Source organism: Stegodyphus dumicola, chromosome 1 (assembly GCF_044657685.1).
Source record: "Stegodyphus dumicola isolate Sdum_Otavi_A_Nest chromosome 1, ASM4465768v1".
Lineage (NCBI taxonomy): Eukaryota > Metazoa > Arthropoda > Arachnida > Araneae > Eresidae > Stegodyphus > Stegodyphus dumicola.
The window spans coordinates 15,379,217-15,394,953 of record NC_140768.1 but is presented as its reverse complement, the minus strand read 5'-3'; positions in this window follow the sequence as shown (position 1 = coordinate 15,394,953).

The window sequence follows — 15,737 nt, the reverse complement described above, 5'->3', positions numbered from 1 at the left end:
TAGATGTGATGATGAGGGAAGTACCAAAATATTCCAGGTATAGAAAAATTATTTCAATTCCGTTTACAATTTAGTTTCATTTTGAACAAATATAGAAACTATATTCATTACAAAACAGAATAGGTAATGCACAGGAGGTATGAAACAACATCAAAGAGTTTCTGGCTCATATTTTAAATACTAAAATATGTCACGGCGTGTCAAAGAACAGTAATATCAGGTATAAGCGGAGATAGAGAAATTTATTTATTATCGGAAACAGGGTCAGTTTGAACACCTAGCACACACTGACCCACTTTATTTATTTATTTATCTGTCAATAAGCCTTTCCACCCACTCCTGGCAGTTCCACCAACGGTCGAGGGATAAGTCGTTGAACACTGGTAATTCCGAACTGTGTTCGATTCCAGGCAAACGGGTTGGCTACATGGGCGTTTTCGTGATTTTCCCATGTGCAGCGTGTGTACGAGCCGGTTTCCCTTAGAAATTAATCTACGAAGGCATCCCTTCCCTTAGCTAGACATCCCTGATGAGTTTCCCATAATGACAATAAATCAAACCATCTCCCTCATATTTAAAATAGGAAAAAAAAAAAAAAAAAAAAAAAAAAAAAAGAGGAGAGAAAGGGGAAAAAAAAAAGAAAAAAATAGCATGGGTGTTTTTCCAATAAATTTTCTAATTCATTACAGGAAAAAATAAATGCGTATGCAGAATATACTATCCCAAGATTCCCAAGGCGCATTCGTATCCAACATTTTTTAAAAAAATTAATTTTTTTAATTAAACTTAATAAGGAATAAATGAAACATTAACTTATTTTTGCTACTAAATTCTTTATAATTTGGCTTTAATTCTTTATTACTAAGATTTTATTCTCTCACATTAAGGTTTTATGCTCACTGTTGCCTCTGTAGACGAAGCAGCTTCTGTCACATGTCTTATTCATGGTAATTCTTTAAAATATGCGGTCTCGTCTTTATTCAATTACGATAGTTTTGTGAATAAATTAGAAATATGTTTTTCAAAATTTTTTAAGAACGCAAAATTGTAACAAAGTAAAAAAGGCAAAGTCCCAACGACGATGAGCGGTAAAGACTCCGAACACTGGTAGCTTGACCTAGTGTTCGATTAAAGATGAACGAGGCGTTTTCGTGATTTTCCCCATGTATAACATAGACGCGAGTCAGTTTTCCTCATAACGTCCTCCACAAAGGCATCCCGCCTTTTAAGCAGATAGCTCTAGCATGCTTTGTTATAGCCAAATAAACAAACCAAATTAAAGCAGAAAGGTAATAAAACTTAAGTCCTTATCTTTTATTGCGTTTAAACTTCTCACTATTTCTTCGTAATTTACTATACATACAGAAAATTATATATATAATCCGTATTACTTTAGAAGACAAATTTAACAACAGTACTGCATTTTAAAATAAATTTACAATATTATTATTAAAACACATTTACGTATAGCACTGAAACAAACATGGCCGCCAGTTATTCAAGCCAGCTTTCTGGTTCAGGTTGATATCACTTCCAGATAATAGAAAAATCGACAAGCTTCCTTCTATTCTATTCTCTTTGATTCTTAGCTGTCTGTTCATTGTCCAATATGAAGAATGAGGGTTTCTGATAAAAATTTGCTGCTGTGAAACTCTATAGAGATCGCTGCATATTTTCCAATAGACAATTTATTCCTAAAAAATCTATGTTACTATTGGCTGTTGAATTTTCCATCGATTAAATAACAATATTTTCTCTCACTTTTCGTATATATCTAAAGAAATTCCCATTTCTCTACCCTTCTTCATTTTCAATATCTTTTCACGAATAACTTGCCAAACTATATCTGTCACTAAACACTTTACTCACAAATTGCAGATTATGCATAAGACTCTGATAATAATCTTCATACGACAGATGCATATAGAAGTCAGGGCAGGCCTCTGTAATCTGTAGTATAATAGGTGATCGAGGTGACACTGTACTTAGCTAAATGATAAGCTTCCATCCCAGTTTGTAATTCCGAGTTGAGGATTTCGGCTCAACGTATATTTTGAGTGACTCTTTGCCGCACAGACAGTATACGATTACAAATATCCATGCCTTCTCCGTGATTCGATCCCCATCCTTTTGGTACGGCAGTCAGTGTCTTTAACCACTATCCCATTTGGGCGGAACATTCGTACGACATCCCACCCATATTCAAATTATTCGACAATTAAATTCAATGAAAAAACAAAATTAAATTCTTTTTCCGATACCTCCTTGTTAAAGCAGCCACATCCGCCAGTCACCAAAATTGGAAGATTAATTTCCAGAATTGATAAACTTGTAATAACAGTAATATATGGTATAATATTACACACATAAAACGGTTTAATATGTATAAAGTTTTAAGATAAGCTTTAACATATATAGTATATATAAGGTTTAATATGCGTAGTGCCGAAGCTGTGAGCGATGCCGAGTTTGTGCATTTCTCTTATTGCTTTGAGTGCAAAGACATCAGTGTACACCTGGGTAAAGACATGATGGTTTTTCAAGCTACAATGCTTTCATCGATTAAAATATTTTTTGAAAGTATATAACTCCATAATTATTTTTATTTTATAATTTTTTTCACTAATTCCCTATCAAGAGTTCTAGGTACTTCAAAATCCTCATTTCATTCGCGGTAGTTTCTGTAAAATGTTTTGGATGTAAAGCAGATCAGCCTGATTGATCTACTCTTTTAGAAAACATATTATGCAAATTAGTTGTTTCTTTTCCAATAACTTTGATCACTTCATCATTAAAAAACAAATTGTAAAAGTCAGATATTTTGTTCCCTAAAATTAAAGAATTACCAACATTCAAGTCAGTCTGGTTTCAATAAAGGTCAAGCTTTCGGTAGTTTGGCGATGAATAAATTCCATTCAACAATATCTTGGAATTCGGACATCTTCCCTCATCCAAAGGGAACATCTACCGTCTTACTTGCATTGACATATTTTCCAAATGGATGGAAGCAATTTAGTGATAGTGATGAATCAGTGTAAGTGCATTGAAGTTCAAGAGACAGTGTGCATAATCATATTCATTTGTCGCTCACATATCAGATTTAGCAAGGTTCACCGCAGATATGAGATTAGCAACTATTTCCTTTTCATCACTGACTGTCACATTCATGATTTTCTGAATCTTTTCAGTTAAATATCTTGTAGAGACATTAGGTAATTTTTGGAAGCAGAAGAGATGAAAAATTAGCAACCGCCTTCGCCGGGAATCGAACGACGGACCTCTGAAATACAGGCCTAATGTGCTGACCACTACACCACGAAGGCACGCTAGGAAAGCAGGAGAAATACTGTATAATCTTTCTCTTTCCGCCACTGGTAACACTAAAAAACTGGTTGCATGCAATTGACTAATAGTGAAGAATTTGAAGCAAATCTGTTAAATTTCGTAAGATGTTTACGAAGGGCTTGAGATAGTGAACTATGACTTTACAAGCGTTTATTTTTATTAGGATGTGACCTTCAAAGCACTACCTTTTATTGACACGATCTTCAAAGTACTTTCTCTGGTCAGCGATGTCCTATAAGCTCGGTTGGTTCAGGATCCTAGCAAAAACCGCGACTTCAAAGGGCCTCGAGCTTCAGAGGCCACCGTCATACATAAATAGTACTAAATAAGCTGAATTACTTCACATCTTCACTCTTAAAATGAGTACTTCATCGCTTTAAATTTTTTACATCTTGCTTGCACTCACATTCCACTTCAGCAATATGTCGATCACAATGTGGTAAATCTCGAAACAGAACCACATATTGCTATATTTCTGGCGCAACAGCCGATATTACTGCAAAATTAATAACATACATATCACACTTGCCTTTTTTTCTCAGAAAATTTAGAATTTTATCATCGTATTGCTGCTTCGCCATTCCTTTGGATATAATGGCACTCTGTTATCAAATTGGGAGATTTTCAAGCACGATTTTCAGTACTGTTACCAAATAGAGAGATTGCGGAAAATCCAAATGTTGCAACTGTAGTCCCAACTATAGAATGAAAAAGCTTTTGGGCTCTCCTACTTTGATAACACCTAGCCAAATAAGGAAAATGAGGTTTCTGCTTTGTTCTTCAAATTATTCATCTGCACCTCGTTAAGTGTCAGATAATATTTCCTTTTGCAAACTAAACTACTAGCTATAAGTGAGACATTTTAAGATCTCGAAATCATTTTTCACAAGAAGAGAGATACACAATTAGTGCAATAAAAAGTGACTAATTAATCACGCCAAAATACTTAACAGAACAAGCGGAAATATAACTTCCTTTAAGGGGTGACCAAACGAAGTTAAAAAATCCAGTGAACATGAACTTTCCTGGAAAAACTGAAGTTATGGCCACATATGACTGTATTGAACAAGTTCATCGAAGAAGGAAATTCGGAAGACTGGTTATGACCTTAGCGAGGATAATTAAAATAAGAAACATATAGCGATTCTATTAATATTATCTCTGTTATGAAAAACAGCTTAATCTAAAATAAATATTATTCAATAGTTTTAGACTTTTAGACTGGTCACAAAAAAAAGCTGAGTGTCATTTTAAGAGTGGTAGATGGGTGTTCTAGACCAGTTACTAATGCAGAATTTTTTTTGCTTTTATGAAATTTGAGATACCATTGGTAAAGGTCTCACTGAATCATAGCTCTATTAATTATCTGATACCTTTTTCAAATTCTTACAACCAGTCATGTGAGGATGAAAGTAATAGGGAGTAAGCTGTGGGTTACACAAGACACATTCTTGAAGGAAACTCAACAGCTCATTATACACCTAATTCTGGTCAAAGACCTAAAGATCTCAGCGATGTAATGAAATGGATTCAAGATTAACTCGTTCTTAACTTCCATCATCTCCTATATTGGCAAAATCAAATCAGCAAAAAACTCTGCAGAAAAATTACAAACAGGCTTCCAAGCAGGTATGCTACTCTTCAATTTCGCAGAATCCGAAGATTAGGGAAGATTTAGCACTCCCTCTATGACGGACAAATATGGAAGCAGGAAATTCACACAGCTATTTTCTGGACTTAATCTCTTCTACGTCTTATGCAGTCTACCTTCTTCTCCGAAGGTCTTATACGCAAAGCTCTTATTCTCAAAAATTCTCAAAGATGTTGCGTTACATACAGGATGACGCTTTCAGCCTAGGCGCCTGCTCTCCATATGCTTCACACCTGAGCCTTCTGGTCATAGAATGAAGTTGGTTTTTAGAGATGTACTTCTGTGCAGATTGTCACTGAAGTTATGGCCATATATGACTGTATTGAACAAGTTCATCGAAGAAGGAAATTCGATCGAAGAAGAAAAATCGAAGTTCATCGAAGAAGAAAAAAGATTGTCGCAAAAAGCATTGGATTAACACATTTTTTTAAAGGTCGTCTTATTCGCAGAATCTTATAAAATTTGTGTTCAAGAAAACACTAGTAGGTACAGTAATGACACATAGCTATCTTGTAACATAACAACTTTCATAAATTAAAAATTAAAAATATTTATAACTTAATGATTTTTTATGATTATCATAAAACCATATGAAACAATTCTTAACTTCAAAATCGTAAAAAACAACCTTATATTTAGCGTAGGTATAATGAAACACTCAATCGATTTCGAGGGCAGCTAAAGGTCCCTCCTCATCAGGAGAAAGAAATACATAGAAAGAAGAAAATAGGAATCACAGAAACACGTGGTGCTTATCAGCACTGCACGTGGTTATAACTAGATTTTTAATCAGAGTTGCACTGGCCGCCTACTTTTACTGAGCCAGGCTGTCTGATCAAGCATAAAGAAATATTAGCGAAGTTAAAATAGGGAGCGAGGGGCAAATGCACATTACGCTCAAAATCTGAACTTCAAATAATGAAAAGCAACCACTGAACGGATTTTTATACCCTCTGGTAATACCAAGCAAAGAATCTAGGAGGTAACGCCATCTATCGGCAAAAATAATTGAATTAAGACAGTAGAATTTTAAAGGCATTAGGAAGGACTGGATTGGACTTTAAATCATTAACTAAACTTTCTAAATCTTTGTGAATGTGAAAAGCCTCAAGAAAATCCAATTCGCCTATGGAAGAAGCTTTTTGGATGATTTTTGCAGACCCAAAATCAAAATTATGGTTAAAAGTCCAGCTATGATACGCTATTGAAGACTTGTTAATTTCCCCTTTTTTGACATAAGATTCATGTTCCTTGATACGAAACTTCAACGCTCTTTTTGTTTGGCCAATATATCTTAAACCACACTGACATGATATACTATAAATTCCCCAAGAATTCAAGACAGAAACGCAATCTTTTAGAATCGAAGGGTGAATTTTATTAATAGGGGAGAAACCGACTTGAAAATTGAATTTCTGGAGAATCCGTGCAATTTTATAGCTAACAGAAGGATAAAATAGAAGCACTACAAGGTCATTGATATTATTTCTAACAGTGGAATGTCTTCTTTGATGGGAATCTGAAAATTTTTTGACGGCTTTATCAATAATCACGGGAGAAAATCCACGGTCAATCGCAACTGCTCTCAAATAATTAAGTTCATTGGTAAGCAAAGATTCAGAGGAACAAACTTTTAGCGCGCGGAAAACATAATAGTAAAAAGAAGCCATTTTTTGCTTAACAGGGTGGCATGACTTGGCATGGGGTGGTAAACAAACTGCAAAGGGTTTGCGGTACACAGTGGTGCTAAAATCGGTTTCATTGCGGATTATAAGAATATCGAGGAAGGGGAGGGAATTGTTGGATTCAATTTCAAGAGTGAATTGGATGGCTGGATCAATTGAATTCATAATAGATAGAATCTCGGATAAATCCTCTTTATAACCGTCAAAAAGTGCAAAAGTTTCGTCAACATACCGAATCCAAAGACGAAAAGATAATTTATCAAATAATTTCATCTCAAAATAGTGCATATAAATGTCAGCAAGTACCGGACTGAGAGGATTACCCATAGCCAATCCTTCAACTTGACGAAAATATGCATTTTGGAAAACAAAGTGGGTTTGACTTAGAGAAACTTTAGTAAGCGAAACCAACTCATTAATTTCAGTATGTGTGAAGTGAAATTCCCGAAGCCTAGTTTCAAGACAATTTAGTGCTCCTTCGACCGGAACATTAGTAAACAATGATTTGACATCAAATGAAACCATAATGGAACGAAGTGGGGAAATATTTTTAAGTTTATCAATGACTTCAACAGAATTTTTTACAGTGTGAATATTGTTATCAAGTAGAGGAGAAAATCTGGAAACTAAATATTTGGCCAAAGGATATGAAGCAGTACCTATGTTGGAAACAATTGGTCGAAAAGGAATACCGGTTTTGTGGACTTTTGGAAGAGCATAAAGTCTAGCGCAATTAGTAATAGGCGGAATAAGTGATTTCTTCAACTGAGTTTTATCCCTCTCCTGATGAGGAGGGACCTTTAGCTGCCCTCGAAATCGATTGAGTGTTTCATTATACCTACGCTAAATATAAGGTTGTTTTTTACGATTTTGATTGTCACATTAGCGTGTTTCTCTTCTAGTCTAATTCTTAACTTATTTTTAGCAACTGAAAACTTATTCGCTGAAAAATTCTTTTAACATACCATACGTAATAAAAATATAAATTACAGGATGTTGCATAAATCACAAAAGAATATCATTGAATGACATCTAAAGAAAAATAAATCTACCTCGAATTATTCCAATTAACTGATCCTTCAAGGTAAGTCGCAAATGAAGTCAAAAATATCAAATTTTGAAATTAAATATCTCCGTCAATTTTTGTCACACAGGAATCAAACTTCATATAAAAATATGGATTGGAAGACCGTATAAAACTGCATAAAAGTTAAGATTTTGAAATTTTTACAAAATTGGCATTTAAATTTAAATTAAAAAAAGCCAAAACACAAATATTTTCACCACTTAAAATATTCTTGTCATTTAAATTATGTCTATGACCTATGTTTAAAGTATATGTATATGTCAATGAATAATTGCGAAAATAAAGGCCATATAAGGATATTCGTGGACTGTATGTGCGTATCTTAATATACACCTACACTACACTCTTTCAAATATAAACAATAAGCTGTAAAATAAAATATTAGATTTTAAAATTAAATGAAACTTAGAATCAAATGCATATTTTTGTACTCTTCCATTTATATTTATAACTGAAGAATATTTTTCTCCTTTTGTTTAACTGCAAAATCTTTAAATTGGATTTTAAAAACTAATCTCGCATAACACATATACTTCTACATCTATTCGAGATAAAGCATATATTGCTTTAATATACTGAGAAAATGGTCAGCTAAATGGTCAGTGATTACTGAAGTTAAAACTATATGAAAAATAATATTTGCTCATATAAAATCACCTTCAATATTCTCTGCTACTATTATTTTACAAAGTTCAACAAGCCTGACTCTTGTTTTACGGTTTCCGTTTTATTGAACTTATGCATAAACCAGCGAAAGTAATGAAGTTCAGTTGATAAATTACTCTTCCAAATCCTCGGGGAAAGCATCAACTAGATTTCGAAGACAAATTTTTCAGTTTTCAGTATTCTCAACAATGATGACGAAAATAATAACAATAAAAAAGGTTGATATAAAATTTATCTCTGGCTTTAAGATACACGTCTAGCAAATGATCTTCATTGGATATCTTCTTCCTGATACAGTTCTGAGTTTAAGATGCCTTGCAATCAGTATCTGATAACATTTTGTTTGTAGTTGCTTCATACCTTTTATATTCAACAAGTGAAGTGCAGAACTATTTTACAAGCATTTCGTACTTCATATATTCTTCAGTTCGCATCATCACTTCGTAAAACTTTATCGCATGAAAATTTTTCAAAATTTTATCCTTACAGTTCTGCAGGATACACTGGTCTTCAGCTAGGAACTTTAATGCAACTTTAAGGAAAATTGCGAAAGAGCTGCTAGTCCACGCTCCTGACCAGATATCAGAAAGCAGTTTTATGTCATCTTCATTTCAATGCAATCTTTACGAATACGTCACCAACTTGCAAGAAAAGAGAGGCATTTTGTTTCATACAAGAAGAAACTAACCACATTTTGACAGCAGTTAACAGCACTTTGGCTTACTACATTTATAAGCGATTGCAAAAGGCACATGGATAGCAAATGTATTTGTTTCTTTTCTGCACCCTCTTCTAACACACAGACGTGTTAACAACATTGTGATAATACAGGTTGAAGCTTTTTATGATCACTTCTTCTCTTGACGATATAAGTACATGCTCATTTTCTTTACAATCCAGCTTTTTTTTAACGCTACATAAAAAAAAAAAAAAAAAAAAAAAAATAACGAAAATGCGGTTTACGCATTTTGTTAAAATTAATTTGAAAGCAGGAACGATGTGACTTTTTTCCCACTCATCCACAACGTAAAAAGGTAGGAACGATGCGACATTTTTCTGCACCTGCACAATGTAAGGGAAAGGAAAATAGATTGGCATATATAATAAGTTTGCCAAATGAATTATTCTGGGCTCAACTTGGAAAAAAAAAAAAAAAAAAAAAAAAAAAAAAAAACTGAAATGTTTCAGATTTTAAATTACGTTCAAAGGGGCGTTTTTTAACATTTTGTGTGTTACCTTTCTTTATTAAATATCATGTTCCTCGAACTTAAACCATAAGATCCAGTGCAACAGCAATATCGCAAAATAGTTTTAAAACGAGCATATCTTTAGAATTTCCGATACAGAGACTCACGCGCTGGAGATAAAATGTTTTTTCTGCACAACGTTGCCATTGCTCGCTTTGAAATCCTTGAGTTTGTTAATCAAAAATTCGTCAAAGTTTTAAAAAATAGGAAATCGATCATAAAACAAATTTCAAATTTGGTCTTCCACATGCTCATATTCGTTGGAGGATTACGTTATTCAAAATTCGATGACTCTATGTACCGTTATTTTATGACAATGTGAGAAATATACATACATTTACGCAGATTTTTATTATTTAATTTCTTCAAATATAATGCAGGCCTCTAACATTTTATGGCAACAGTTTGAAAAGTGAACCGACATTTATGAGTCCGACGCAAAATGCCAAAACGAAACTAATAGTCCTTCGGGATTCAAATCCCTTTGGACTAAAAAATTGCACTGACTATTCAATTTTTGGAAAGATTCTCACTTCACAATAAGGATATTTTCAATTGAAAATGAAAAAATGACATATTAATTCTTCACTAGTATTATCATAGAAATTCCTATGCTTAATTTACATAATCTCAAGATACATCAAGAGCTTCATACAAATTGTAACATATATTTTACCAAATATTCCCCCCCCCCAAAAAAAAACTATTAAACAGTTCTCTTCTAAAAAAAAAAAAAAAAAAAAAAAAAACTAGGAGCACGTGAAACTGCTTGAAGTAGTCAACATTTCTTACATTGTCAAAGGAAACAGCATTTATAAAATTTTTATCTGTTAAGAGTTTAAAAAAAAAAAAAAAGATTTGTTGAAGAAATGTTGATTAGTTAACTGGTGAGGGATATCTATGAAAACAGTCTTATGCATGACTTCTTAAAGTAAACTGGATTGCATATATTTGAAACAGAGAAACTATTAACTCAGCTAATACACAATCGATAATCATACATATGAAAAATAGCTCAAGCCACTTTACAATTGGAGGGCAATAGGTCTAAAATTTTAATATATTAACCTTCCAGTATTCGCGAAATTTACGACAAATTCAGGTTTTAAGCATATTTTTCCAGGGTTCGTACGCATTTCTGCACAAGGAAATTAAGTACTTTTAAAGACCATTAATGAAAAAAAATTAAGGACCTATCAGCAAATGGGAACTGAATAAATTCAATTAAAAATATTATATCTATGCCTGAATGTAAGTAGCTTGCATTATTATTAAACATAACTTAATTAACATAATTATTAATATTTTGAGAATAAAAATAATTTTATGAAATTTATCAAGTAGCATTAAATATTTTACACTCATAATAACTGGACATATCTGAAAGAAGATAAGTGACATTTTAGTTACATTTTACTAACAGTTAGCTTTTTTTTTTAATGTCTCCTTTTGTCACACACTTGCTCAGTCTAGAGGTTTAGTAAGTAGATTTTATGTCAAGCAGCATAGGTTAAAATGAGCATTAAAATCATAATCAGCATGATTCATAACAAAAGACTGGCTGTTGTCACCGCTCCTGCTCGCCTATAGTAAGACCTGCTAATCAGAACAAAACTGAAAGGCCTGATGTAGGCATAGTTAGCAAGTTTTGAAAGTTAGCTGACCACTGTCTGACGCTGTTAGTGTCATAGCTTCGTGTAGAGTTCCAGGGGTTGTAACTCAGTTAATAGAATTTAAGGTTCTATTAGGCCACTAAAGCATTAGCGGTGATAAGTTGTTTTGCATTAAGTCTCACTAGATGGATGCAAAGAATAAGTTTCACATGAATTTTTATATTTTTGTGTTTTACCTTGTGACCACGGTAAAGGTTTAACACCTTGAGCCCGGCGCCGAATTTGTTGTCCTTTCTGTTCAGTCAGCAGCGATCAGCCGGCGGCAATATTGCGATCAAGCGGTGCAATATTGCCAACTTAAATTATTCATAAATTATACAAAAAGGAAGGAGACGTACATAAAGTCCAAAAGTATTGTTCGAAATGTTATGATGACAATTCAAAACTATTTGGATGCAAGATAGCCAAAAATGTAACCAAAATAGTTGTTTCAGATTGTAATTTGTATAACTAAGCCGTATTTTTGTTTAGAATGTTTCAATAAATTTCATTAAAACTACTTTTGATCACATTTCATTGAGACTATACTTATTTTTTAACTTTAATACTGTCGGTTCGGCGGACTGACGCCAGCCAAACGAAAATTCCAGAATAATATTTGTTAAAAAAACCCTATTAATATCACAATCTCATAAAATTTCACAGTTTAAAATACATGCAATTTATGACATTGATTTTTAAACAATATTAGGATAATTACACATTAAAATATACAAAACATAAAACTCAACAAAATAATTATGCGTCTTTTTAATTTGAAGGTCTGCCCAGACATTTTGGTTAATTTATATCGATTTCCTTCTCCTTAAACATGTTTTCTAACAATTAGAAATTTGTCTCAATATGCAAAACAATGTTCTCATTAGTTTCTGTGAGTTTTATCTCCCAAATGCTAACCTCTCCAACTGCTACCTATCTCCAAACTCTATCTCCAATTCTACCTACATAACCTCTATCTCAAAACTGCTACCTATGAGGGATCACTTGATCTGGTAAAAGTTAAATAGTCCAACAACCCCCCCCCCCAACAGACGTGAAACAAATTATCACTATGTCTGAAACTAACTATAAATCAGATAATAAATTTAAATAAAGGTTTAAATAAGCTTCTTATTCAAAACTAACTTGCAAAATATAGGCCTGTTCTTATGCAAACAAAATTATTTACAGTTTGTGGTGATATAATTAAACAAGAAGAGTCAAATTCAAACTAAAAATATGGACTAGTGGTCAAAGACTATACAATTTAATTTCAATTTAATCTGGTTCAGTAACTCTATTGTCATAATAAACTCAAATGTCAGCAGCAGTAATGGAAAGACTAATAATTACAAATTATCAGAGCTGACACAACTAATGCAAAGAGCAAGTGGAGGTCAGAAACACACTTGTCTTACACTCCAGAAACATTCATTTTATCACATTTTTCTGGAATCTTTTAGAATCGAGGGTCTATAAATTTGCCTTATAATCTTTCTAAATTTTCCAAGCTTCAATGTCTAAAATCCTAAAGAAAAATTACCCCTACCAATTCTATAACAGCAAAAAGCCAGAAATGTTTTTTAAAAAAATCGGAAGAAAAAAGTGTGAAATCAATTTTATAGAGAAAACTGATGCATTTTCTGAGAATTCTGATCATTCTGAGAAATGTGAAAAATTCTTACCATGAAAAAATTAAAAAGACATTTTTAATTAATTACATAGCTATTTTGCTTTTGCTAAAAACTGTTTTGTAAACTGTGCTTTATAGCATTATTCCTTGCTTATTTTTCACATTCAAAAAATTTTACAATATATGGCCAAAATGGAACTTTATAATATGAGAAAGAAAAATAAAAATACTTAATTTTAATATTATTTCTTAAATATAATTCCAAAATATTACCATTATTTTAATGAAATTTAACAAAAAAATCGTCAAAAAATTCACAGATCTCGGAATTAAAAATTTTCTATAGAAACCGATCTTAAAATCGCCAAATTTAGAACCGTTTAATAAAAGAATTCACATTCCCAAAAGTGGAAAGTTCTTTGAGAGCTCTTCATTACAAAAAATGAAATAATTTTGAAATGCTTATGTTCCACTTCTTGTTCAGAAAATCGAATATCCCACCATTATTTATATTACAAATAGGAAAAAATTATAACTCATGAACCCATTCAAAAAATAGCCATATTTGTCAGTGAATCGCCAAAAATATTCCTGCAAAATGCTAATTCACACTCGAAATGACAGTCGTAAAAACAGACAGAAATTTCAGATGATTAAAATTAAGGACCTTCTGCCGCTTTTGGCCAAAATTAAGGACTTTCAAGGACCAAAAATCGATTCCAAAAAACTTAAGGACTTTTAAGGACTCTTAAGGACCGTACAAACCCTGTTTTCGCATATCGAAGGAGACGTCTGAAGGTCATTTCTATTCCTCCTTTCTACCCTTCCCCATATCATGGAATGTGCCAACAGGAAGTCATTTGACTTTTTTTTTTTTTTTTTTTTTTTAAACTGGGATTTTGTGCTACGTGGCAGCTTTTTCATAAAAGTTACAACACGCGCATGGTCATGTTTCAAAACGTGGAAAAACTTTTTTCTTTTTTGTGTTATTAAAAAATATTTTTGTGTTATTAATTGCCATGTATTATTTTAATTTGAATACATTTGGCTCTGTAAATTTTATATCAGTTTTCATGGCAAAAAAATATGTGCAACCCGCTGATTTTGCGCAGATTCTTCAAGAATTATCAGATGGAGAAAAGGAAGACAAGGAAACCTTTGGATGGGAGAACAATAGCGATTTCCATTCCTTATTTCTTTTATTTCTATTTTTCAGAAATAAATAAGAACATTAAAGTTAGTTTAAAGGGCGTTTTTGTAACCAGTAAGAAGTAAATTTCTTTGCAGAAGTAAATAATGCTAAATTTACTTTTTTTCCTACCAAGGTGTTTTCATTTTTTTATTGTCTATACTTGTCTTTGATGAATATTAAAATTAGCTTTGATTTTAAAATATAATTATTAAATAATAAATTAAAAATTTTCTATAATGAAATACATCATTGCATTTCGATCTCACGAACATAAGAACATAAAAATAATTCCTTTATATTTGAATGTGATATCATTTGTGTTTTGCAATAATAAGATTAATATTTTACTTCTTAACAAATTTATTATCAATATTCACCCATTTCTGCCGTTTTTCTTGCCAAAACCAGTAAAATAATGGATGTCGTAAAAAATACGATGCGTGCGTGCTCATGTAAAATTGCCAAGTGCGCATGCTGGAAGGTTAATATATTTATAACATGCATAATTTTAGAATATCATAGCTATCATCGTGAAATATGGAAAACTTGTTTCCAAAAGTTTCCAGGAAGATTTTATGCTGTGCAATGACATGATTCAAAAAAAAAAAAACAACTTAAAATTGACTTGTAGTTTCTTTATAATGTATGATTCAGATTATCGAACTACTTGTAATATTAGCCACTTGCACGACCAACCACATAAAATAGTTAAAAGACAGACAAAATATATAATGATGAGTACATTAATTTCAGGGGTCCAATTAGAAATTAATAACAACAGAGATTAAAAACTGCATTTACTGCTTCTAAATTACATGCTTTGTTAATCAATAGCAAACACATTAAACCTGAAAGGAAAACAATACATCTTGCGCCTTCTTGCCAGTCTGTTGCCAAATGGCAACAGACTGGCACATTGAAGATAAAAATATTTTATATCAGGTAGTGGCAATAAATTTTTTTTTTTTTAAAAATCAAAGTCTTTTTTATTAAATTTGAAAGACAACAGTCACACCTTTTGCCAAATGGAGCCACATTTCTTTTAAATCAATAAATTTTCATATGAAATGCGAAACATTTTCCCGAATGGCAACAGTCTGGCGAACTGGAGTTAAAAAGGTTTTACTTCGACGAGTGTTGCCACTTCTCACTTTCCAATTGCTGAGTTTGTTAATCAAAAATTGATTAAATAAGCATAAAATATGAAATAAATTATGGAATTTGGAAGCTCTAGATGCCACCGCAGCACAAGGAACATATATACATACAGATTATTCATCATTTAATAATGTTAAATAATAAAATACATTAATAATATTTAATTACATATTCTACGTTTAATGTTCTTTGGGTAATTTCATTGCTAATTTTCTTACACATTTACAATGAAAACATCCCTAGTAGAGAAGAAAAGCTTTTATTTATCAAAGTACTTTTGAATATGATGAAAATAAAATTAATAATCAATGCACATACTATTGTGTGGATAAACTTGGAATGTATTATTTATTAAGGTAAAAATAATTGAATACAAATATTACATAATTAAACCCTGGCTAAATTGGTCAAATCGTCAGAA